The sequence below is a fragment of the Andrographis paniculata genome, unplaced genomic scaffold, assembly GCF_009805555.1.
Source record: "Andrographis paniculata isolate CXL003 unplaced genomic scaffold, ASM980555v1 Contig54END, whole genome shotgun sequence".
Classification (NCBI taxonomy): Eukaryota; Viridiplantae; Streptophyta; class Magnoliopsida; order Lamiales; family Acanthaceae; genus Andrographis; species Andrographis paniculata.
The window spans coordinates 2,073,546-2,099,827 of NW_026137589.1; the positions used below are offsets into that span (position 1 = coordinate 2,073,546).

At 34.1% G+C, this 26,282-nt stretch overlaps 1 long non-coding RNA gene across 3 annotated transcripts; it reads right to left on the reverse strand.

Moving 5' to 3' along the window:
• Positions 1–3,737: 3,737 nt before the first annotated feature.
• Positions 3,738–24,657, reverse strand: LOC127255594 (uncharacterized). 3 transcript variants are annotated; one of them, XR_007839667.1, is made up of 8 exons: positions 24,348–24,657; positions 13,259–13,327; positions 12,561–12,959; positions 11,683–11,780; positions 8,355–9,226; positions 8,141–8,234; positions 5,920–6,456; positions 3,738–4,514 (listed from the first exon to the last, which is right to left on the reverse strand). It is a non-coding gene; the product is annotated as an uncharacterized LOC127255594 (long non-coding RNA). The 3 variants fall into 3 exon arrangements; XR_007839666.1 differs by adding an exon at positions 20,056–20,144 and having other exon boundaries at positions 8,141–9,226; XR_007839665.1 differs by having other exon boundaries at positions 8,141–9,226.
• Between the last annotated feature and the right edge of the window lie 1,625 nt (positions 24,658–26,282).

The window sequence follows — 26,282 nt, forward strand, 5'->3', positions numbered from 1 at the left end:
GTTGAGAGATTATTTGGGTATCAATAATATAATTTCGAGAATCCTAGAGAAAGGAAAGAGCTGAGAGTATTATGCGTTACTCCGTCTCTGTCTCATTCTCTCTTCTATCTCATCTTTGAAAATTATGTGAAGATAATATATAAATTAATAAATTTGGAAGTGTTTTTTCTGAAAATATTTGAACTTGAATTTTAAATCCAAAAGACACAATCTTTTCATGAAAATATACAACTTTAATTTCAAAATGAAAAGATTCAATTTATTCATTAAAGTTATCAATAATTTTAATTTAATTCCTCATTTGAAAATAATAATTTTAAAACAATATGACCATAATCTTCACTTTCATTGTATTATTTCACACTTTGTTCAATATCGTATAGGCTTTCTCGAGCGTGCACCCCACGCGACCCTTCTCGAAAAAAGCTCGATACAACATTCCTTATCTTTGAATAAATCCAATAACAAAAAAAATTAAACTATGTGTTTTAATTATTTTAATAAAATATATATAATGAGCTTTTTTTTACTTATTTTTGAATGAATTTGTTTTTGATATTATCTATGTAAATATTTCGATAACATAAAAAATAATATTTTGTGCTACTTTCTATGAGTAAATAAAATATATATATATTGTATTTTTTATAATTTTTATAGAGAATCATGGCAGTGAAAAATGTTGGTTGAACAAATTCAATATAAATATTATTTTATAAAAAATAAAATTTTATATGATACAAATATATAAAAAAACAAAATAAATATTTATTATGACTAACATAAATTAATTTTACAAATAAATTGAGAATTTTTTTAATGTATATAAATATATTTGTTTATTAAAAAAAAATGAAAGATTTTGAATAGTCGTACATGATCCCTCTATCCCAAAATAAATGACTTATTTTTTATTTCAACATGTCTCATTTTATTTGACACATTTTCATATTTGGTAAATTTACTCATTCAAAATATATTTAACCAAATAATTTAATTAACTTCGTAATATATAACATCATATATAATATAGAACCACTCAAAACTTCTCTATTTATATCATCACTCTCCTGAGCCGCAGCATGAGCCTTTTCAAAAAAGTCTCAAAAGGCATACGTGTCCAATTTTATATTTAGATATCGACGGATGAAAAAAAAAAATACATATAAGATAAATTGTACAATGACTCATTTTGTCAATACATTTTCTTTCCTTCTTCTTCCCCAGTTTTTCTCACTCAGAAATTTCATCCCAATTTATTAACAAATCACTCACATCTCCATCTCCAATTTCTCTCTTTAAACTTCTGACACGATAAATCGCTCACGCCTTCTTTTATTCTCCTTGCCTTTCGCTCCTTTGCTTTCACTGGTTGATGGATTGGGCGCATTCTTATGCCTAGGTAAGCAATTTTCTCGCTCTTATTGTTTATTGAAGTTGTTTGAAGCTTTAGACCATTCATCTACTCTCCCAACATCTATGTATATATATACAAGCCCTAGACCAAACTGTTGATATATTGTATATATATTTATATTTATATATATAGTTCAGCTCATAATCTTATGTATATATTTTTTCAGTATATGACGATTATCCTAACATAGTATCAGAGTTCTGCTTGATTTCTCCATGTACAATCGAAAAATAACCAAAACATTTTGTTCGTCTCGGATCCGCACTTCGACACTTTCCGACCGTCACTACCACCAGCACTAGATGCATCGCCGTAAGACGAGCTAGCTGTCAGAAAATATCCCGAATGGCGGAGCGTGCAGCCGCCACGTGCTTGACGAAAAAGTTCACCGGACTCTTAGTCGGCACATGGGGGCACGTGCGGCGGCGGTTGTCGGAGACTTTTGGACCGTCATGCTCGGCTTGTAATTTTCGTTCCGATGGTATATTCAGTTTTTCGGTTTAAGCAGTATTTAATAATCCTCTGATTTTTCTTGATTCGGGTTCAATTCGGTCTTATGCCTGTGTTTCTGCCGATTCGATTTTTGTTGGAACTGGGCCAACTCAACAGTGATATTAGAATCCGGTTCGATGGTGAAGTGGTCTGGGTGGTATTGGACATTGGTTGTGGTGGTGGGCTCGCCCTCGTGAAGTCGGTCCTGATAGTTGTGGTTGTCAGACAGCGGGTCCCTTTGTGATAGACGGTGCAAGGTATGCAGAGAAATCCCATTAGTTGGTCTTTGGTTTAAGGGGAGGATTGTTGGAGTGTAAACCTAAGTCCCACATTAGAAGTTTTGAAAAAAAATTCCACATCTTATAAGTCTCAAATGAACTCCACTAGTATGAGATTTTTTTGAGAATATAAAAAAATATATTTATATGGTTAAAATTCTTTCAAGCATTATATTTAGAAAATTTAAAAGAATTTTTATTTATTTATTTATTATTATTATTATTATTATTATTTTATGTTACTAGCCTCATTGGATTATTTTATATCTAATTTACCTTGAGTTTCTTTTATATATGTAAATATATATAGGCCCGACCTTGGCCATAGCTTGCCTGGGCCCATCTTCAAAGGGGTCCATGTAATCTAAACTTTATTTTTTATTTATGGTTTAAATAAAGTATTGTAATATTAATTTATTTTTAAATTAATTTTATTAATTATGTGTTTATTTGAATTGTATGATTTAATAGGCTTGTCTAGTTTTATATTTTTACTGTGAGTTAAAATAAAATTACGAAGATATGATAGGTAAGCATATTTTGTACTTTTCATTTTTATATGTATATATTTAACTTTGCATATTCTAATTTTATTATTTTGAGTAATATTTTAAAAAATTGTATATTTTATGAACATTAAGTAAATGCTTTTGTTTGGATGATTTTTAAAATTTTACTATTCATAAAAACTTTTTCTTTAGAATATATTAAAACTAATATTTTTTATTTTATATTATACTAAAAATAAATTTTATATAAAAATATAACATTAATTTTTATATCTAGATTTTTGATCTTTAATATATAAAAGTTTAATTTTATAATTAAATTTAAAAGTATTTATTATTATTATTATTATATTGATATAAAAATATATATTTAAGGCCCAACTATTTTAATCTTACCCTGAGCCTTAAAAAAATCAAGAACGGACCTGTATATACACACATCCATTTATATTTTCTATTATTGTATCATTACTAACAAGTATGATTTGTATATTTTTGTGAAATGTAATAGTGAGAATTTATATAGTATGTTAAAAATGTCTTGTAACGTGAAAGGGTCATTATGAAACAAATTAAACATATAGAATTTTGTTCCTATTATTGTAATGGAAAACTAACACCATAGTGAATAGAAAACTAACACCATGCGTAGTATTTGTTCACTAATAATTTAGAACTTGAACATGTTTTCATGAATTTTGACTATTTTTGCGAAGTCTTGTGTTGGTGCTAAAACATACTCTCAAGCTATATCATATCGACAAACTATAAAAGAATTGCATCATACTCTTCTTTGTCACACAAAGAGATGAATTGCACAACTTTTTCACCGGCATACTTTACTAGTTGTCATTGTGTTGGTGCAACGCCTACTTATTCACTCGCCGTAGTATACTTTCAAGCACCATACAACTTCCTTACATTCGACATTTGTTGATCCCTTCTTTAAGAAGAGAAGTCACATTACTCTCTCTCAAAAGCCACTTCAACAAAAATTAACTTGCATAATACATTGTGAAAAGACAGAATCAAATTTGAGTCCTCAAATGAAATCATTTTAATTTCGTTAATATAGTATACTTCAAAGTCAGTTAAGCAATAAGGCCAAAGCTAATCCATTGAACTTCTTATCTTCCAAAGCACTTGACACAACACAATTATGGCATTCATCAAGTATTCCCATATTCCCATGCTTGATTGAACTAAAATAACTTAGTCGTCGAAACAATTAAATCAGTTAAGACACATCAACACATGCCAAATTCAATTAAAAGTTATATACCTGCAAATTAATTTGAAAAATGTCCCCCTATTTGGGATACCACATCCATGATGGTGCTCACTTGTGCTCGCAAATCATCCATTCCTGCTCCCAAGTGACTGATTCCAGTATGAACTTCACCTCGCAAGTCAGCCAGCCCATTTTGCAGAGTAGCAGCTTGAGCCTCCAGTTGATCAAGTCGTTGCAAGATCGGAGAACCTGAAGTTAAATCAATTGGTACAGGAAGGCTGGGGATCCGATTCCTCAAATGTCTGAGAAGGTTCCTCTTGCACTGCCACTTCCTCCGATTTCACTGCTTTATATAGAATGGATTCTGGAACTTCAGGCTTCTGCGTTGGGCCAGTAGGGCATCCATTTGTCACATACAAAATGCTCCACTTGGATTTCAGGAATAAACGGCCTATCAGGACTGCGATGCTTGAGTCCTCTTCGTAATTCCCAGTAGGTTATAGGCTTATCCACCAAGGTGCTCACGACTTCCATCCACTTCATTCTGAATTGAATCATCCGTCAAGCATGCTTCTGAATCCTCCTTGCTGCACAAAAATAATTCAGACATTGCAGATTATCATTATTATGAATTATAATGATATTTTTACAGTGAGAATTTATATAGTATGTTAAACATACCTTGTAATCACAAAGGAGCATTATGAAACAAATTAAACATATATAATTATATTACTATTATTGTCGTAATAGTAACGTGTGTTAAAAAGTGAATAAAAAATCAACAACATAGTGAACAAAAAACTAACACCATGCGCTTTATTTGTTCACTAATAATTTAGAATTTGAACAGATTTTCCTAACTATTAACTATTTTCACGAAGTCTTGTCATGACTCTAAACTGATTTTGTGTCTAATTGTATTAAAACGTCTACGAATAATATGTATTTATCTTAGTGTAATAATTTGATATGTTTTGATAACTTTAATATTTTTCAACCGCAAAATAGACCAATCATCCGCATTTTAAAATACGACCAAAAAGGCCAGAATTTAGTGTTCGCACATCAGAAAGTTACTCAAAGTCAGCTATTGACATAAAGTTATTCAGTAAACTCTACTTTGACTTGTCATTCAAGGCAGCATCAACTTAATCTAATATGGGAGGGATCTAGCTTGACTTATTAAAGTTGTTTTGCAAGATAGACTACAAAATGTATGAAACGGTTGAATAATTATAGGACGAGTACTAAGAGATATCTGATAATAAACTTAATCTAGTTAGACGATGCAAAAATGGTTGTTTTTCCATAAATGATATTAACTTAATATTTTTTCCTCCATCATTCATCTCAAATTTTGCACCAACACAAAATTTATTACAACTTAATACGTACTAAAACATATGTGATAATATCTTTTCGAAAAACTACAGAACAATCGCATCATACTCTTCTTTGTTTCACAAAGTGAATTGCACAAAATTTTCACAGGTATACTTTACTAGTTGTCATTGTGTTGGTGCAACACCTACTGATTCATTTCGCCATAATATTCTTTCAAGCAACATACAACTTCCTTACATTTGACATTTGTTGATCTCATCTTTAAGAAGACAAGTCACATTACTTCTCTCTCAAAAGCCACTTCAAAAAAAAAAATAATAATAATAATAAAAAATACTTGCATAATACAATTGTGAGAAAATAGAATCAAATTTGAGTCCTCAAATGAATTCATTTCAATATCACAATGTGTTGAACTAGCGCAAAATTTCAGTTATTGTATATAGTCAACTTCAAAGTCAGTAAAGCAATAAGGCCAAAGCTAATCTTCCAAAGCACTTGACAGAAAACAATTATCAGCATTCATCAAGTATGCATAGATTCCAGATTCCCATGCTTAACGGAATTAAAACAACTTGGCCATTCAATCAATTAAATCAGTTAAGACACATCAGCACATGCCAAATTAAATTCAAAGTAATATACCTGCAAATTAATTTGCAAAATGTCCGTTTATTTGGGATACCACATCCATGATGGTGCTCAATTGTGCTCGTAAATCGTTCATTCCTGCTCCCAGGTGACTAATTCCTGTATGAACTTCACCTCGCAAGTCAGCCAGCCCATTTTGTAGAGTAGCAGCTTGAGCCTCCAGTTGATCAAGTCGTTGCAAGATTGCAGAACCTGAAGTTAATCAATTGGTACTGGAAGGTTGGGGATCCGATTCCTCAAATGTCTGAGAAGGTTCCTCTTGCACTGCCACTTCCTCCGATTTCACTGCTTTTTATAGAATGGATTGTGCAACTTCAGGCTTCTGCCTTGGGCCAGTAGAACATACATTTTGATCACATACAAAATGCTGCACTTGGATTTCACAAATAAATGGCCTATCAGGATTGCGATGCCTGAGTCCTCTTCGTAATTCCTGGTAGCTTGTAGGCCTATCCACTAAGGTACTCACAACTTCCATCCACTTCATTCTGAATTGAATCATCAGTCGAGCATGCTTCTGAATCCTCCTTACTGCACAAATAATAATAATAATAATAATATATTTTAAACTTTATTACATCATAACAATTTTTTCCTAATTTTATATTTTTATTAAATTCATACAAAAATAAAATTAAACTATTTTTACTCTTAATTTCTATTTCTGTTTTCAGTGTTTTTTTAACCAATTTAGACAAGCTCTTCAAGCATCATATTTAGAGTACTTAAAAAGAATTTTAATTATTTATTAGTTTTTTTCATGTTTCTAGTCTCATTGGATTGTCTTCCAACTAATTCATTTTGAGTTTCTTATATATATATATAAATAGATATACACCCATCAGTTTATATTTTATATTATTCTCTCATTACTAGCAAGTATGAAATCTATATTTTTGTGGCATGTTAGTGAGAATTAATATAGTATGTTAAACATGTCTTGTAATCACAAAAGGTAGTTATGAAACAAATTATACATATATAACAGTATTACTATTATTGTCGTAACAATAACGTGTTAAAAAGTGAACAAAAAACTAACAACACGTGCTTTATTTGTTCACCAATAATTTGGACAACACGTGCTTTATTTGTTAACCAATAATTTGGAATTTGAACATATTTTTCTAATTTTTAACTATTTTCACAAAGTCCTGTCATGACTAAATTGATTTTGTGTCTAATTGTATTAAAACATCTAGGAATAATATGTATTTATCTGTGTTATAATATGATATGTTTTGTTATCTATAATATCTTTCAACCGAAAATTTGACCAATCATCCGCATTTTAGAATACGAACAAGAAGGCCAAAATTCAATGTTCGCAAATTGCAAAGTCACTCAAAGTCAGCTACTGACATGAAGTAATTCAATAAACTCTAGCTTAACTTATCATTCAAGGCTGCGTGAACTTAATATAACATGGGAGGAATCTAGCTTGACTTATGAAAGTTGTTTTTCTATATAGACTACAAAAGGGATGAAACGGTTGAATAATTAAAGGACAAGTATTAAGAGATATGTGATTATAAACTTAATCTAGTTAGACGATGCAAAAATGGTTGTTTTTACATAAATGATATTAACTTAAATTTTTTTTCCCATCATTTATTACAATTTAATAAGTATTAGAACATATGTGATGATATCTTTTCGATAAACTGTAGAAGAATTTCATCAAACTCTTCTTTATCTCACAAAGAGATGAATTGCACAACTTTTTCACAGGTATACTTTACAAGTTGTCATTGTGTTGGTGTGCCTACTGATTCATTCGCCATAATATGCTTTCAAGCAACATATAACATCCTTACATTCGACATTTGTTGATCCCATTTTTAAGAAGACAAGTCCTACTACTCTCTCAAAAGCCACTACAACAAAAATAAACTTGCATAATACAAATGTGAAAAAATAGAATCAAATTTGAGTCCTCAAATGAAGTCATTTTCATTTAGCAATGTGTTAACTAATACAAAATTTCAATTATTGAATATAGTCAACTTCAAAGTCTGTCAAGCATTAGGCCAAATCTAATCAATTGAACTTCTTATCTTCCAAAGCACATGACACAACACAATTATCAGCATTCATCAAGTATTCATAAATCCATATTCCCATGTTTGACAGAACTAAAACAACTTAGTCATTCAGTCGATTAAATCAGATAAGACACATAAACACATGCCAAATTCAATTCAAAGTAATATACCTGTATATATGTCCGTTTATTCGGGATACCACATCCATGATGGTGCTCAATTGTGCTCGTAAATCGTCCATTCCTGCTCCCAGGTGACTAATTCCTGCATGATCACCTCGCAAGTCAGCCAGCCCATTAAAAAAAAAAAAAAAGTCAGCCAGCCCATTTTGCAGAGCAGCAGCTTGAGCCTCCAGTTGATCAAGTTGTTGCAAGATTGCAGAACCTGAAGTTAAATCAATTGGTACTGAAGGTTGGGGTTCCGATTCCTCAAATGTCTCAGAAGGTTCCTCTTGCACCGCAACTTCCTCTGACTTCACCACTTTAAATAGTATAGATTGTGCAACTTCAGGCTTCTGCTTTGTGCCAGTAGAACATACATTTAAATCACATACAAAATGCTCCACTTGGATTTGAGGAATAAAGGGCCTATCAAGATTGCGATGCCTGAGTCCTCTTCGTAATTCCCAGTAGGTTGTAGGCCTATCCACTAAGGTACTCATGACTTCCGTCCACATCATTCTGAACTGAATCATCCATCGAGCATGCTTCTGAATCCTCCTTGCTGCACACCATTGTTTAAGTAGTTCAGTCAACTTATGCAGCCTCTCCTTACGAATTCTGGCCTTCTCTTTCAATTTTTCCTACTGCAGCCAATTCTTCTTCCACATCCGAAGCAGTGGTCGCAACAGTAGTGGCAAGAGTGGTTTCCATAGAAGTGGATGTTTGGACAATTTCTAAAGTAACAGAGGCCAGAGTAGATTGCACAACAGTGGTTTCCATAGAAGTGGATGTTTGGACAATTTCTAAAGTAACAGAGGCCAGAGTAGATTGCACAACAGTGGTTTCAAAAATCCCTATCCTGCATCATCAAAATACCAGATGGATCCTCAGTAGCCACATCTGTTGCTTCAGACATAATTTTGGGTTTCTGTGGCTCCTCAGTAGCCTGATATCTCTGCGAAGTTGGTTCAGAGGGTACTACACCAACCAGATTGTGTGTGAGATAGGCTCCGGCTGACTTACCTCAACTATAGCTTGCTCAGCTTCTCCAGTGCCATTGAGAAGCTTAGGTCTCGACCATTGTCTTTCCAAAACCTATATTACAAGGGCAAATTAATTAGTTGCCTAGAGCAGTGAGGTTTGACTTCTAAAAACTGGAAACAAAACTTACGAATAAGCAAAAGTAGAAATAAAAAATAGAAGTAAAAGCATAAAAGGTATTTATATTATTGGCGTAAATGATCATAAAGGACATTAGTTTTAAAAAATATATTACATATTTATATCTTAAATGTTTTACATTTAGTTCTTTGTCTATTTGTATGATTCGAATAATATCATTAACTATTTAAAATTAACAACTAAGAGTGTGTGTTTGCTATTTCTTGGTTGTAGCCTTTAAAGTCCTAGAAGGCTAGTGATTATAACTTTAAGTGTTTTCTTGTTAGGTATGAGGAATCTTGTGTCATGGACCGAACTGATCAATAAAACAAGACACGAAATAAACTACTAAGCGGAACTAACTAATAAAGCTAAGAAAAAAGAACAAACTATCTAAGTAGAACTAATTAAGAAAAAAAGACAAACTAACTAAACGTAACTAATAAAGCAAGGAAAAAAATAATCAGAAGAGAATCAAACCTAAGTCAATACACTATCGCAAGCATGACCCAATACCCTTCTAGCACCAAACCATTCTCTATTAAGATACCACCTTGGTCGAAACGTTGGAGAGCTCCTTTACCTTCCCCAAAGCCCATAAGTTTTATAGTCAAACCCGAATTTTGAAACTAAACCCTATGGAGCATGCAATGAAATTGCATTATATGAAATATTACACTAAAGGAGAAGTATTGCTATTAAGCATGACTTCCATAAAAAAAAATGATCAAATATTCATAAAATATATTTTGTTTGGTGTCTTACAAAGCAGCACCCACAGACACCTATTTATAAGAGTGGGACAAAGGGATAGGGGATAGGTTTTCCTATATGGTATAGATTATATGAATAATCTCCCACTATGGGAGAACTAACCTAATGGTCCCCCATGCATCTGAGAGGCATGTGAGATGGTCCCTTACTTGTGCATGTGCAATCCTAGGTAGGTGATGTAATAACCAAACAAAACCTCTACTTTAGCATATTCCTAGGATTATAGCACTTATTCCTTAGTTGTCCGATCAACACATTTGAAACTTCAACGTCGGCATCCCTCGACAAGTCTTTGGCTATTGGAACATGGGTTTTAATCGCTCCCCAACTTTCAATCTTCATCATCAACCCTTGTAATTTGTAAAACATGCTTTTTCTCGGGTTCTAGAAACCAGTCTGACAGGAAGTTTTGGAGTTGCGAATCTTGGCGTTCGGACATCCATGTCATCTTGAGAATGATTTCATTATTTTGTGTGTTTTTGTTGATTTTTGTGTTTTTATTGATTTTTATTGTTATGTGCATATATATTGTTTGTAACACATGTTTTTTCTTGGGTTGTCGAAATTGGTATGACAGGAAGTTTTCTTGCGAATCTTGGCGTTCGGACATCTATGTTATCTTGAGAATGATTTCATTATTTTGTGTGCTTTTGTTGATTTTTATGTGTTTTTATTGATTTTTATTGTTATGTGCATATATATTGTTTGTTTGGATAATATTTTGGAGAATTATGTAGAGTAAAGAGTGAACACAATTATTATATATACTAATATATTACAAATTAAAATTAAGTACAATATAAGAATATTTTTCCTTTTGTATATACTTTTTATACAAGTAACCCATGCATCTTCTCAAAAAATTAAAATAATGGTTGTGTTCACCCATCATTTTTTCATTGACACAGTTTTCTATAAATATTACCAAAAAATACAATATATATTATATACTTTATTTTCTCACGAGTTAACATTAAACATAAAATATTATTTTTTAATATTATTAACACGATTTTCTATACCTAATATAATTACACATACATAAAAAAAAAAAAAAAAAAAAAAAAGTGAAAACACCCAATAATAATAAATAAATACAAGGATTTCCTACTTTTACTTCTGCTTAAAAGCATAAACCAATCCAAACAAGTTTATGTAGAGTATTTAAAACAAAAATATTAAAAAACAAAAGCTAGAAGCCAATCCTACGGGCATTGTCATAGCTATCTCCCTTAGCATATAATAAAATGAATATCCCAAATAAATTTATGTTGCGTAATATGATTGTTCAGAATTAATTCAGTGATACAGAGAAAGACAACAATTCCAAACAGTGTATCTATTAGATGTTGCAAAGAAGGCAACCGAGTATGCAATAGAATGAACCAAGTAAGGGAGAGAGAAATAGTAAAAGGAATAAATTGCTCAAAATGTTTAAAAAAAAAAATTGCCAAATTTGCATTCTTGAATTTCTATACCAATTTGATTCTCACTAAACATGAGAATTGAAATGAGATATTGATTTCTTATTAGAGAATGAATTCTAAAGATGCTGGTGAATGAAATCTACATTGCCAAATGAATTATATGCCAAAAAATAAGTTAAAAGTATGTACCTCATTGTCTCTGGAACTTGCTTTCTCTTGGTGTTTGCTCTTCTGATTTCTTCCCGGGTCTCTGAACCCCTTGCTACATTTAAACTTGTCATAGTTTCCTATGTCATAAGCAACAAAAATAAATTAGATAAATGGAAATTTGCAATAACCTGGTATGACAACTAAGATACACACAGAATAAATTAGAAACTGAAATAATGTTCTGAGGTGTACTCTTGCCAAAGACTTAGGATCTTTTGAATTCATCACAATGTCCAATGAGATATGCAACAAATATAAAATTACAGTCCTAAAATAATCTGGTAGAATAACTTCAAATATATGAATAACTATTCTTGGTGGAAATTGAAATACATATTTGCCATTTTTTCTTGCTAAAGATTCTAGTGAAGGCCTCTCCCAAGCTTGCTTTTTCCCTCTATCTTATCTCTAGTATCTCCTGATTTTTCTGTCTGATTGAGTGATTTTGTCACTTAATTACTTGCACCAAACATCATTAATACAGGATGAATCCTTATCAGTCAAGGCACCACCATGTCAGCTTGCTTATTCGGTTATTTGCTACAGAAACATATTCTCCTTCAGGTACATTATGAGCAAGTATCAAGAGGTATCTCTCTGCTAATCGAATTCTTTATATTCTTATCCAAGCTAGCCTCATAATTTTGGGTTGGACATGCTAAATTTACAGCCTGCTTCTGTGCTTCGGATTTGAGTTGTTGCAAGCTTACAAAATGATGGAACCAGTCAATCCATTTAAATAAAATGGACCAACAATCGATCAAGCCATACTGAATAAGTGAATATTTTAAGTTATGGTTAATTGGCGAGCGAGGTTTTCTCATTTGATTATTCTTGGTTCTATCAATTGGTCTTACATGTTGGATCCCGTTCCCGCCGGAATGACGAGATTGCAGAGCGAATTGATAGGATAGAAACCGACCAAGAAGAGTTGAGAGATAGTTGGATGAAACTAATGCGCGACTGGAGGAAAACAGTGTGCAGTTAGCAGAGATTGTGGCTTCTCTGGCCGCTTTATCATCAATGCTCCACAAGGTGATGCAAGAGAGTTCTGTATCTGCCGGAACATCCCGGGCAGCATCAGGAGGGCATAATGTGCCACAGACTGTGCCACTGGCGAGCCCGCAGGCCCATTGCGAGGCTGTGGTACTGCCAGTCTATGCTCCCGGCCACAGAGGTGTGGCTATGACACCGTTGCCCACATTCGATGGAGGCGATCCGATCAGTTGGGTAGCAAGGGCTGAAGTCAAGACCACCTATATTAAGAAAAATGGTAATTATTCTTAATCAATGTTTATTCATGATTCAATAGTATATTTTTTATCGTGTATCCTAAAATCCTTTGTGCCAATAAATTTTAAAAGTGGAATTCAACAAAATATCACAATTTTATCTTACACTACAATAATAATAATAATAATAATAATAATAATAATAATAATGACATGATGAATTGGAGTTGTCAAAATGTACAAGTTTTAGTAAATTATGAGTAAAAAAAACAGCTTGTCAAAGTATGAAAAATAGAAAATGTGTTTTTGTACATAACTCTCACCTTCATATTTGTATGTCTAACTTTCATCCAAATGTTTCTGACAAAGCGTATCATCGCCCTCGCCATAAGCTAGCAACAAATGTTTCGAGGTAAGCGAGAATTGAAGAGTTGCCAAATTAAAATGAAAATAAATTATAAAATGATAAGTACTACAACATTCATATCAATATATTAGAAATATAAAAACACCATAATTATCTTACATTCCTACATATTCATTACAATGGACCTATCACCAAGCTAACTAATAATTTTCGAAAAATACATATACCAATAAATAGTGTCATTTATTCCCAAAATTAGTTAATTTTCCGTTGTGAATCTCCTTTATAACTTCCCAAAATATAGATATAACGAGACACTAAGTCACTAAATTAAATTTTGGCTTTTACAACTAATAAAGAACTAATGGTCATGCATTCAATTGTTATCCCTATCAAACGACTGAGAAGTGGTCATAGGTAAAGTTAACCAATTTAGTTAACATAACTAACATGTATGAACTCAAGCACTCAAGTGTTGATATCACACGACTTGTAAATAGAACCAAAACTATAACAAGGAAACCAAGCATCAGGGTAAATTTGTAGCATGCAAGAAAATATGATACGTGTAGTTCGTAAAGTTGAGACACCAAAAGCGCATGTTTTCCTAGCAAAATAATGTCTTAATAACCATAATTAAGACTGTCTAGAATTTTTTGGGAAACGTAAGTCAATTCACATAATTATGTTAATATCCATTAATGAAACCAATTCCCATAAGAACAAATAGCAAATAACTTTACATACCTACGAAACATAACATTGGAAATTATTAAGCAGGGCCAAAGAGGTGTGTATAGATTGTTTATATCATAACTCCGTATTGTAAACCTCATCATATAATCTGAAGCTAATTCATGACATCTACCGTAGTTTCGATAATCAATGCTTGTGGTACAATTGCCAATTGAAATCTTGAAAAAAGTAGCTTCTTGAAAGACAATAATTATAAAAAGACAAAATAGCATAAAACTCCCTGTAGTTTTTAGAATTTGCTGAAAACCCTTTGTAGTTTGAAAATTCCATAAAATCTAATTGTAGTTTTTAAAATGTTGCACATTCGCCCTCCCCTCTAAATTTTACTTACATATGTTATATTTTAACACAATGAACCGTTATACCCCTATTTATTCTATTGTTTCTCTTTCTCTGTCTACATCTCAGCATCTCTTCCCCAATTTTTTTTTTCCTTCTGCAACAAAAGAACCCTTTCTTCACTTCTTCACGTGTGCTTCTCTTTCTCTCTCTACATCCCTTCCCCAAATTCTTCTCCTTTTCTTTTTCTGCACCCGAAAAACTCTTTCTTCTTCACTTCTTCATGCAGTACTTCTTCCTCTTACAGGTTATTTTCTTCCCCCTGTTGCGCGACGTCTTCATCCTCTTCCCATCACCGATTTTATTTTCTTCAACCCTCTTCTCCATTTTATCAATTGGTGAGTGTCCATATTTTTTTACTATTTTTCTCCAAAATTGATTTTTTTGTAACAAAATTGCGACTCGGCCCAGAGGGCAGCGAGGGCCAGCTGCTTAGACAGAAGTGGGAGGTGGTGTTGTCCATTAGCTCCATCACCAAATGCCCTATTTGTTCCTTCCATTTCACCAAATTTTCACGGCAGTCGTAACCATCCATCGCCTGTTGGGAATGATGTCATCTGGGAGGTACATGGCCTACTAGCCGTCTCCGTCCGTTCCTCACTCGCCTCACATCGCCGCCGTATCTGGAGGCATCCTTGTTGCCACCTCTACTCTAGTGAAAAATACCTTTTTCTTTTTTTTAAAATTTTTATCTTTTCATCATCCTTTATTTTATTTGCAGGCAGAGATGTACTTCAATATTGATTGTAGTCTGTTTAGATCTTGTAGCGAGTGAATTATTCGGTGAAATTTTGTTCCAAGTTGCGAATGACTGGATATTTTACTCATTATTCAGCATGCTTTTGTGCTTGGGATCAAATTTGAGTTTCTTAAATTAAAACAACAGGTTTGTGTTTGGGACAATGCCGGCGGTGGCGGCGGTTTTTTCGAAAATTTCCGGTGACATTGAATTCACGACATAAACCACAAGTAGGGTTTTTGAAATTTTGGAACCATGGAAAGTTTTAGAAAAACCGAATAATCATAGGGGAATTTTATGCTATTTTGCCTTATAAAAGTGATATATACTAAAACTAATGGTGACAAAATAGAACCTCAAAAGTAAAAAAAATATGGTGCAACACATGAGTAAAAACAAACAACACGGTATAGCAAGGATGTATCATTTTGTTTCAAGATAATTTGAGGTCCAATAATATCATTTCTTGCTCCCGCTTTGTATTGCCACATAAAAACCTATTGCATACAAAAAGGTTGACTCATACAAACTTTCATAACATCAAACAAGACTAATAATGTTTTTTTTTTTTTCCTGAAATCCTAACTTTATCTTGGCAGCTTTTTGCCGAGATTTCCTGTCGGGAGTAAAAAGATACTGAATACACTTCAGTTGCTGCAAAGTAGAAAGAAAAAATGCTTAACCAAGTGTTTTTGAAAAAAAAGAAAAGAAATGTATTAAATAATATAAAATTTGAGATTACGAAAATTATGCTATTTGATAATAGCATTGGTTTTTAGATTCCACACTCATACTTTATTTCCTCTTCCACTTGCAAAAACATCAATATAAATTGAATGAAATTTAGCCTATAGAAGCCCCCGAATACAAGCATGACCTTAAATTTTTTAGAATCTGTAACAAGTTATCTTGACATTATCCCAATAGTTAGATTAACATTTTAGACATAAAATGCTAAAAGATCGCACATAGTTTATAATAGTTGGTTGAACTTAGTCAATAGACAATTTATCTTCCAATTATGCCGTAAACAATCCGTTCGAGCGAACTTAAGAATCTTCTGGTTTGAAAATCAGTTAACATCATATCAAAACTTTCACTATAAATATTAATAACATTTGAGATTTTTTTTCAATACAGTTTGGCAAGTTTATATTGAGTTATACACAAGCACAGAGATAACAAAAACTAATTCATAGAAGTAAGAATCTTCACGTTACAACTGAGGGTTATTGTCGTTCGTACACTTTTTGCACTTAGTAGAGTGCGTGTAGGGCAATACTTGTCTCCAAGAGACACTGCCTCTACCCTGATATAAACATGCATGCAAATTTTAACATCTATAATAATTAATAAATCATTCATAAAAATTTCATTATACTATGAGTTCATGTTGTTCCGTCTCTGAGGCCGTACTTTTTTGAGGTATAGAAACGTACAAATATTGCTCTTCTCGGTGTTCATTGTTGTACAATGCAAATAAAATTGTTGCCACGGATTTAACTTGCAAAAATGTTGGGATAAAGAAATTAATGAAGAAACCAACATAGAGTGGAGAATTTTCTATGTGATTGAATTTGGAAAAACTATAAAATGTATAGAGAATAAATCGTTTTTCGTAGAACTAACTTACTGCTAAGAATAGAGATCTAGCTGGACTGATTTCAATGCAGAGAAACATGTTGTTGCGGACTCAACTTGTAGAACGACGTAAATTCTTCAGTTTTTCCAATTTCAATCAAATAGAAAATTCTCCGTTCAATTGTTAGTTTCTTCATTAATTTCCTCATCCCCAATTTTCCTATAAGTTGAGTCCGCAGTAACAAGTTTCTCTGCATTGTACAACAATGAACACCGAGGAGAGCAACATTTGTAGGCTTCTATGCCTTAGTACAGCCTTAGAGAGAGAACAACATGAACTCATAATATAATTAAATTTTTATGAATAATTTATTAATTATTGTAGATGTTAAAATTTGCATGCACATTTATATCAGGGTAGAGATAATGTCTCTAGGAGGCAAGTTTTGCCTTACACGACATTTAATAAGTGCTAAAAGGGCATCATCACCAATAACCGTCAGTTCTGATGAGAAGATTCTTGTTCTTAATTAGTTAGTTTTTTATTTTTTTTGTGTGATTGTGTATATAACTTAATATAAGCTTGCTAAAACTATTTTGTAAAAATCTCTGATGTTATTAATATTTACAGTAAAAGTTTCGATATGATGTTAACTGATTTTCAAACCAAAAAATTCTTAAAGTCACTCGAAGAGAATGTTTACGGCACAAATTGGAGAGTAAGTTGTTTATTAACTAAGTTCAACTAACTATTATAAGCTATATACGATCTTTTAACATTTAATGTCTAAACTGTTAATTTAACTATTGAAATCATGCCAAGATAACTCGTTACATGTTCTCAAAATTGTAATTATTTTGCCAAGCAAGGATTTCTTTATGTGGTTAGAACCTTAAAGTCATGCTTGTATTCGTGGGCTTATGTAGGTTACATGTCATCCAATTTATACTAATGTTTTTACAAATAAAAGGGAAAATTATGGAATATGGGTGTGGAACCTAAAAACCAATACTATTATCAGAGAGCATAATTTTCGTAATCTCAATTCATATTGTTCAATACATTTCTTTTTTTTTTTTTGTCAAAAACACTTTGTTAAGGCATTTGACCCTTATTTTTTTATTGCTACTTTGCAATTGAAGGGTATTCAGTATTTTATGTCCGACAAAAAATATTGGCAAAAGGCTGTCAAGATAAGGTTAGAATTAATAAAAAAAACAAATATTATTAGTCTTGTTTGATGTTATGAAAACTTGTATGAGTCTAACCTTTTCTTATACAACAGGTTTTTATGTGGCAATATAGAGTGGAAACTTAGAAATTATATTATTGAACCTCAACTTACGTTGAAACAAGATGATACATACTTGTCATACCGTGCTGTTTGTTTTCACCCATGTGCTGCACCATATTTATAGACTGCTAGGGTTCTATTCTGTCAATGCTAGGTGTTCTTTTTTTTACATTAATCTTAATATATCATTTTTATAGTGATTTTCTTTCGGGAAACACACTTTGATACCTTCACCATGCAACTTTCCATGAGCATGGATTACCGGAACTACTGGTGAAACTCTATGTGCGGAAGATATTCATATGTTAGCTTTAGATTGTATGAAGAGGCTTACAATATGGAGGAGGAAATTAATGAAGAAATCAACTGTTGAACAACAGTTTGAATTAAATCGCACCCATCGGTAATGGTGGTCAAAGAAGACCCAGCCCTATATTGGCTGACGTGGCTGAGAATACGGAAGCCTGGACTATCATGGGAGGTATTTCTGCAAGCTGTGGTGGCGCGTTTTGATATGCGATTCAAAGGATATCGATTTGAGAGATTATCAGGGGTTAGACAAATTGGAACAGTGGAGGAGTATATTACATTGTTTGTTTGATTGGCGAGTCAAATACCAGGCCTCACTGACGATTATTACCTCGGCTACTTTATGAATTGACTGAAGAAAACTATACGTGGCTCATTGCGACTATTGCGCCCGAATGACCTGGAAACGGCAATGGAGTTGGCTAGGGATATCGAGGACAATTTGTCTATCTCAAGCGGCGGCCCCGGGAATCAGTCCTTCAACACCTCTACGCCATGCATGGGGCCCTCCCTACGGCTGTCTGTAGAAAGCGGGTCCCGTGGGGGCATGAAGGTGATGCATAATGGTTCTTCCAAAGAGGTGAAACATTCGTCCGGAAGTGATACTGGGTTGCCCGGGCAGCTAGTAGCTCGGCCAAAATTCACTTGTTTGCCACCTAAGGAGTTGGCAGACCTTCGAGCTAAAGGCCTCTACATTCGTTGTCGGAAACCATTCACTCTTGGCCATGACTGCCCCTGAAGCAAATGCGAATAATGGTAGCTGAAGGAGAAGAATTGGACCTCCAACAATATGAGAACTATGAGGTGATTGAATCGGAGGATGCCCTGGAGAGCCAACAAAATATGAACGAGGTGGAGGCTGACTTTCCGGTTTACTCTATGGCTGGAATTTTTAGTCCCCGGACCATGCGCCTATGCGGGGCAGTTGAGGGATGCACCGTCACAATTCTGATTGACAGCGGCGCAAGCCACAATTTCATATATTCTTCGCTAGTTTCCCTACTACGGTTCCGTCCAGATCAGACAATTAGATTCGGTGTACAGTTGGGTGATGGTGCCACTGACAGGAATTTGAAGGTGTTTGTAGGCAGCTCTCAATTTTACTACCAGGCTGCAATATTAGAGTCGATTGCTACGTGTTTGCCCTAGGGGGCATTGATATCATTCTTGAAGTCGCATGACTCGCCACATTGGGTGAGGTCTGCACCAATTGAGAGGCCCTAACTATGAAGTTTGCATGGGACGGACGAATTTGGTTAGCCTGCGCGCCTTGATCAAGACTACTGCGGTTGAATTTTGGGCAATATTACTTGAGGGTAAGCCGGGAAAATTGTCTAGCACATCTTCAAAAGAGTTGGATAGCATTCTCGACCAACACACAGAGGTCTTCGTAGAGCCAAAAAGGTTGCCCCTTTGCCGTTCGGCAGATCATATGATAAAGTTGACCCTGTCGATCGATCAATCAATCTACGCCAATTGCAATGCCTCCTCTTGTTTTATGTCAAACAACTTCACCATCGTGTCTTCAACGACCTACGACCGGACATTATTGTTAAGGTTCACCGTACAAATGATTTGCTCGGAAAATCTTAAGCTCTACTTGTGTTTTCAACTAAATTTCCGAAAATTCATTTAAAACATAGCAACCAACATCTATGGCATACTTTTCATTCAATGTTTCCTTTTTAGTATTTTCAAAATAACAACAAAACAAAATTGAACAAAAGCCTTTACCTTGTCGGGAGTGGATGCGCCAGATGTTACGGCTGCAAAAACCCCGGAGTTTGGCCGGTGCTAGGCTAACTCCCATAGATGAGCCGGTGCTAAGCCATCCGAGGTTGAATATAAGTTAAATGGATTGAATAGACTATTCATGTCAACAATGTGCACATTCCTTTTCGGAAGCCCTACTGAAAGAACTCTAGAGTTTAGCGTGCTTGCTCATGAGTAATTTGAGGATGGGTAACCCCTTGGGAAGTCTTTCAGGGTGTGCGTGAGTGAGGGCAGAAACGCGCTGGAAGGACTTGTGTTGACCAGTGGGGCCAGTCTACAATCCCGACATGCTCGGCTTTGCGTATCTTGCCAGCCGTGGTGTTACAGTTAGTATCAGAGCCTAGGTTAAAGGCTCATGCTTCTTGGTTAATAAAATTTGAAGGATTTCGGAATTTCTAATATCAATTAGATCATGGATTTAGTCGGGTCTAGGTGCATTCATGGCCTGCAGCATTTTATTTTTATTTTGTGTGTTTGTGTGCATTGGTTATGCTATTTGATTAGATAAAGCTTATCAGGTCTAGTCTTAATTAGCAGATCGATTTCGAGGACGAAATTTCCTAAGGGGTGGAGGATGTAATACCCCATAAAATAATTTGACTGTTGGTATGTTCCTGAACTCAAAAAGAATTTGATTTCTCTTGGTACCTTAGTCAAAAATGGTTTAAAATATCATGGTGAAGATGAGTGGGTGAAAATCCTGAAAGGTGCTCTGGTAATGATGAAGGGAAAACTGCAGCATGGAATTTATTTTCTACAGGGCAGTTCAGTGATGGGAACGGCGGCGGTATCCCAGTCCTTGGATAAACATGATGACAGGACAAATTTGTGGCACCGGCGATTAGGTCACATGAGTGAGCTAGGGTTGTCTGTGTTGAGCAAGCAGGGTTTATTTGGTGGGGATGTGATAGGTAAAATTCAATTCTGTGAGACTTGTGTCAAAGGGAAGCAACGCAGGGTGAGGTTTAGTACCGGTCATCACACCTCAAAAGAAATTCTGGAGTATGTTCATTCAGATCTATGGGGTCCCTCTCCGGTGAAATCGCAGGGCGGGTGTTCTTACTTTGTTACTTCCATAGATGATTATTCAAGAAAAGTCTGGTTGTACTTTCTAAAGACTAAAGATGAGGTGTTTAGGAAGTTCAAGGAGTGGAAGACCATGGTTGAAAAACGGACGGGTAAACAGGTCAAGACTCTAAGAACTGATAATGGGTTGGAGTTCTGCAACGCTCCATTTGATGATTTCTGCAAGAAAGAAGGTATAGTGAGGCACCGCACTGTACGACACACACCACAGCAAAATGGAGTTGCAGAGCGAATGAATCAAACCCTCATGGCGCGTGCTAGGTGTATGCGCATATTTGCTGGCTTATCTAAGCAATTCTGGGCTGAAGCAGTAAACACTGCTAGCTATCTGGTTAATAGATCTCCATCAACTGCAATTGACTTAAAGACTCCTCAATAGGTATGGTCCGGTAAACCCTCTGATTACTCTAATCTAAGAATATTTGGATGCCCTGCATATGCTCATGTGAATGATGGTAAGCTGGAGCCGAGGGCGGTAAAATGCATATTTCTAGGGTATGCAACAGGAGTAAAAGGTTATCGACTGTGGTGTACAGAAGGTAAAAATCCTAGTAAATTTCTTATTAGCAGAGATGTAACCTTTGATGAATCTGCTATGCTTGATCAGAGTAGAGGTTGTGAAAGTATTGCAGGTACAAAAGATTGTGGTGCTAACCAGAGGGTGGAGTTTGAGACTCCTGACAGAGTTGTGTTAGAGGAAGAGCAGCAGGATAATACTATTGATCAATCCGATCAACCAGATCAGTCAAAACCTCAAGGGAAACCGGTTGAGGGGGAAGCTGATGACGCTGGTACTAGGGTTGAAGATTCCATAGCAGCAAGAAAAGGAAAGAGAAATATTCAGAAACCAGCTAGGTTTGCAGGATGTGTCAATACATGTGACATGAATTCTGTGGCTTATGCACTAGCGGTTGGTGATGATCTTGGCTTTGATGAGCCAAAGACATATAAAGAAGCTGTGGCGAGTAAAGATGCAGAAACCTGGATTATGGCAATGAATGAAGAGATGCAGTCTCTTGAAAAGAACAAGACTTGGGATCTTGTTGCACTACCAAAAGGGGTGAAGCCAGTGAGATGCAAGTGGGTCTTTAAAAGAAAGGAGGGAATTCCTGGTGTTGAACCTACTAGGTTCAAGGCGAGACTGGTGGCAAAAGGGTTTTCACAGAAGGAAGGAATCGATTACCATGAAGTCTTTTATCCTGTGGTGAAACACAAAACCATTCGGGTTCTTTTGGCAATGGTGGGTGCTTTTGATCTGGAGCTGGAGCAGCTTGATGTAAGAACAACATTCCTTCATGGTAATCTAGAAGAACAGATTTACATGTCTCAACCGGAGGGGTTCTACAGTTCTAAAGGGGACCAGGTATGCTTGTTAAAGAAATCTTTGTATGGCTTGAAGCAGTCTCCGAGGCAATGGTACAAGAGATTTGACTCATTCATGGTGTCTAATGGTTATGCTCGTAATCAGTTTGATAACTGTGTTTACTCGAAGAAAGTTTCTACTGATTCCTTTGTGTATCTGCTGTTGTATGTGGATGATATGTTAATTGCAGCTAAGAACATGGCTGTAATTAATGACTTAAAGGCTCTACTAAATGGTGAGTTTGAGATGAAGGATTTGGGTGCGGCAAAGAAAATACTTGGTATGGAGATCTGGCGTGATAGAGAAGCAAGACGGTTATAGGTTTCTCAAGAAAAGTATATTGAGAAAGTTTTGCAGACATTCTCTGTTGATCAGTCCAAACCGGTAAGTACTCATTTGGCGGCACACTTTAAACTTGATCGAAGCACTATACCGGCTACAGATGAAGAGGTTAATTACGTGAAGACGGTTCCATATTCAAGTGCAGTTGGAAGTCTTATGTATGCGATGGTATGTACGAGACCGGATCTCGCTTATGCGGTTAGTGTGGTGAGCAGGTTTATGGCTAATCCGGGTAAAGCTCACTGGAGAGCTGTAAAGTGGATCTTGCGATATTTGAAATGAGCGTCTGATATTTGTCTGGTATATGATAATAAAGGCCATGGTGATGGTCTTGTTGGCTATGCAGACTTTGATTACGGGGGTGACTTGGTGAAACGAAGATCACTAACTTGTTTTATCTTCACTTTGTTTGGATGTGCAGTCAGTTGGAAATCTACTTTACAACTTACGGTTGCATTGTCGACGACTGAGGCGGAATACATGTCAATAACTGAAGGTATTAAGGAGGGTATCTGGTTACATGGTGCAGAGTTTGGGTCTGAAGGTGGAGAAACCGGTGTTATTCTGTGATAGTCAAAGTGCTTTGAGTTTGGCTAAAAATCCAGTATATCATGAGAGAACCAAACATATTGATGTAAGGTTGAATTTTATCCGTGATGTTCTGGAGGAAGACAAGTTTTCTATTTAGAAAATAGCTACAGAGCACAATCCAACTGATATGTTGACAAAGGCGCTACCGACGGAAAAGTTTGAGCACTGCTTGAACTTGGTGAATATTCGTAAGAGGTAAAGCCCTCTCGGGGCATCTGGCAGGAAGGAGACGACTGAGAGATACTGACGAATCTTTGGCGGTTGGAGAAACTCCAAGTCAAGGTGGAGATTGTTGAAACGTGACTTGGATTTAGCAGTCTACCTGACCCTAAACCAAAGCGAAAGGGCTGTTTCAATTGGCAGGGTTCCTTTTAGGCTTATCCTAATTGATAACAAATAGGCTTACGGTTTTTAGGGTGTTTTGGGGTGCTTATAAATAGACAATTATGGTTCTTAGTCGGATCTCTGAATCAGTATAATAAAATCTCTTCGGTTCCTGCCCGTGGACGTAGGTTGACATACCGTCACCGAACCACGTAAAACTTCTGTGTTCTTTATTTGTTTTCTTTCTCGTTTTCTCGTAACATTTACCTTGGGCTTTTTAACCTAATTCTAAATTTCATACGCAAAACGATGAATTGTTTTTCAATCAAATTTTCAACATTCTTATGATCTTCAAAACCTAAGCGCCGTATTTTGATTCCAGATCAAAAATTCAAGTGCAAAACATCCCTAAATCCTCGAATAGGAACATCGAGTCTCCCTATGTACCCAATTCCGGTCGATCTGAAATTCTACCTTCTCTCCCTCCCCTCTGTTCTGTATATATACATACACACATATAAAATTGTTGAGGTTGTGGAGAACTTACATCCAGACGAGTCAAGAGTTCCGCGGCGGGGTGGGAGGCTGAATGAGAATGCTCCCAGCCGCACCCAGCCTTTCTTCCAGTGATTTACAGGAACGCGGCGGCATGGTTAGCGTGATTAACTATTTTTGTTGTTGACACTTCCTCGCACACTATCGGAATCAAGAGCAAGGGCACAAGAGTTTCAGGCGCCAATTAATCAAGGAAAAGCCCTAGCTAGTATTCACAGAATCCACAGGAGACACCAGAAATGGTGGGCAGACGAATAATTTTCGGGTTTGTTCCTTTGTATTTTTTAACCCTGCAAATATTAAGGGAACGTTTTGGCAATTTATTTTTCAATAAAGCGTGCGTTTGTTTAAACAAAATATTGATTGTCGATTGGCCAACGTGAGGTCCGTGGGTTCTTACATTATTAAAAAATATATATATATATATATATTGATATTAAGTTATTTATACAATTAAAAATATTTATACGTTATTTTTTTAAAAAAAATTATTAATTATAAAATATTTATTTTTATTTTTATATTTAAAAACTTTTTTTAATTAAAACTTAATAATAATTTTTATTAAAATTTTGTAAAATATAAAATAATTAATTTTTTATATATTTTTTTATTACGTTAATTATAGTTTATTAATTTCTAATTAAAAATTTATATAATAAAAATATATAAAAATAAATTAATAATAATTTTTTCTAGTATTTAATTTAATTTTAATATATTTTTATATTTTATAAATAAAATATATTAAAAATAATTTATAAATACTGCAATAAAAATATATTTATATGTATAAAATAAATAATTATTTTATAAAAATAAATAAAGAACAAACAAAATTAAAAACCAAAGTGAAAAAACTTTTTTTAAATGTTAAATATATTAACTTTTTATAAATTAATTTTTTGAGAATTTTTTAATAACTCTCCCACGAAACAAACAGACCCATGTTGATTGTATTTTTTGATTAATTTGTTTTTAGGTAAGAAGTAATACAAATAACATTTTTAATATTTTGAGTTAAATTATTAATTTTTTTAAAATTAATATATATTATATATATTATGTTAATATGTGTATATTGTGTATTTTTTTAGTAATATTTTGGTGAATTTGTTTTTATGTTAGGATTAATCTATAATATTTTGTTTGAATTATTGAATGTATTTTTGTTTTGTGAAATTGTTTGAAAATGAATATTTTTTTAATGTGAAGTATAGATAACATAAAATTAATAAATATGTATAATATCTTTACTCAAATAACTCTCTCTTATTCCGGTGTTCTCTCTATCGCTCCCTCTCTCTCACGCTCTTTCTGTCTTTCATCGCACCATATTACCTTCAATTCTGCGTTTAGAGATTTTGCAGAAACACTTCGGGTGTGTTTGTTCGTGGGTTTTAGTTTTTTTGCTTTAATTTTTTAATAGTAAAAATTTGAATTTGAATTTGAATAATTATTTGATATTATATAAACAGAGGTTTATGTGATGTTTTGAATGTAAAATAAATTTGTAGTATAATATTAAAAAAAATAATTGTTTGATGTGATATTTTTTAAGAAAAAAATAATTTAAATAGTAAAAACATGTGGTAAAATTCAAAAAAGAACATAACGTTGTTTTAATTCATTCTTGTATATTGTTATTCTATTATTCAAATGAAAGTTTTTTTTTTTTTTTTTTCCAAATGAAGGTTGAATTGTGCTTAGTATGATATAGCTAAGTCATAGTTGTATTTTGTTCAATATCACGCGAAAGATGGAGTAAAACTGGGTGTGTTCTTTTGGAGAATTTTCCTAGATTTTTACTATTCATTCAATTTTTTTTCCAAAAAATATCAAATCACACACCTATTTTTTATTCTTTATATTATACAAAAAAATAATTTTGCATTCAAAATATCACATCAACATCTATTTATACCGC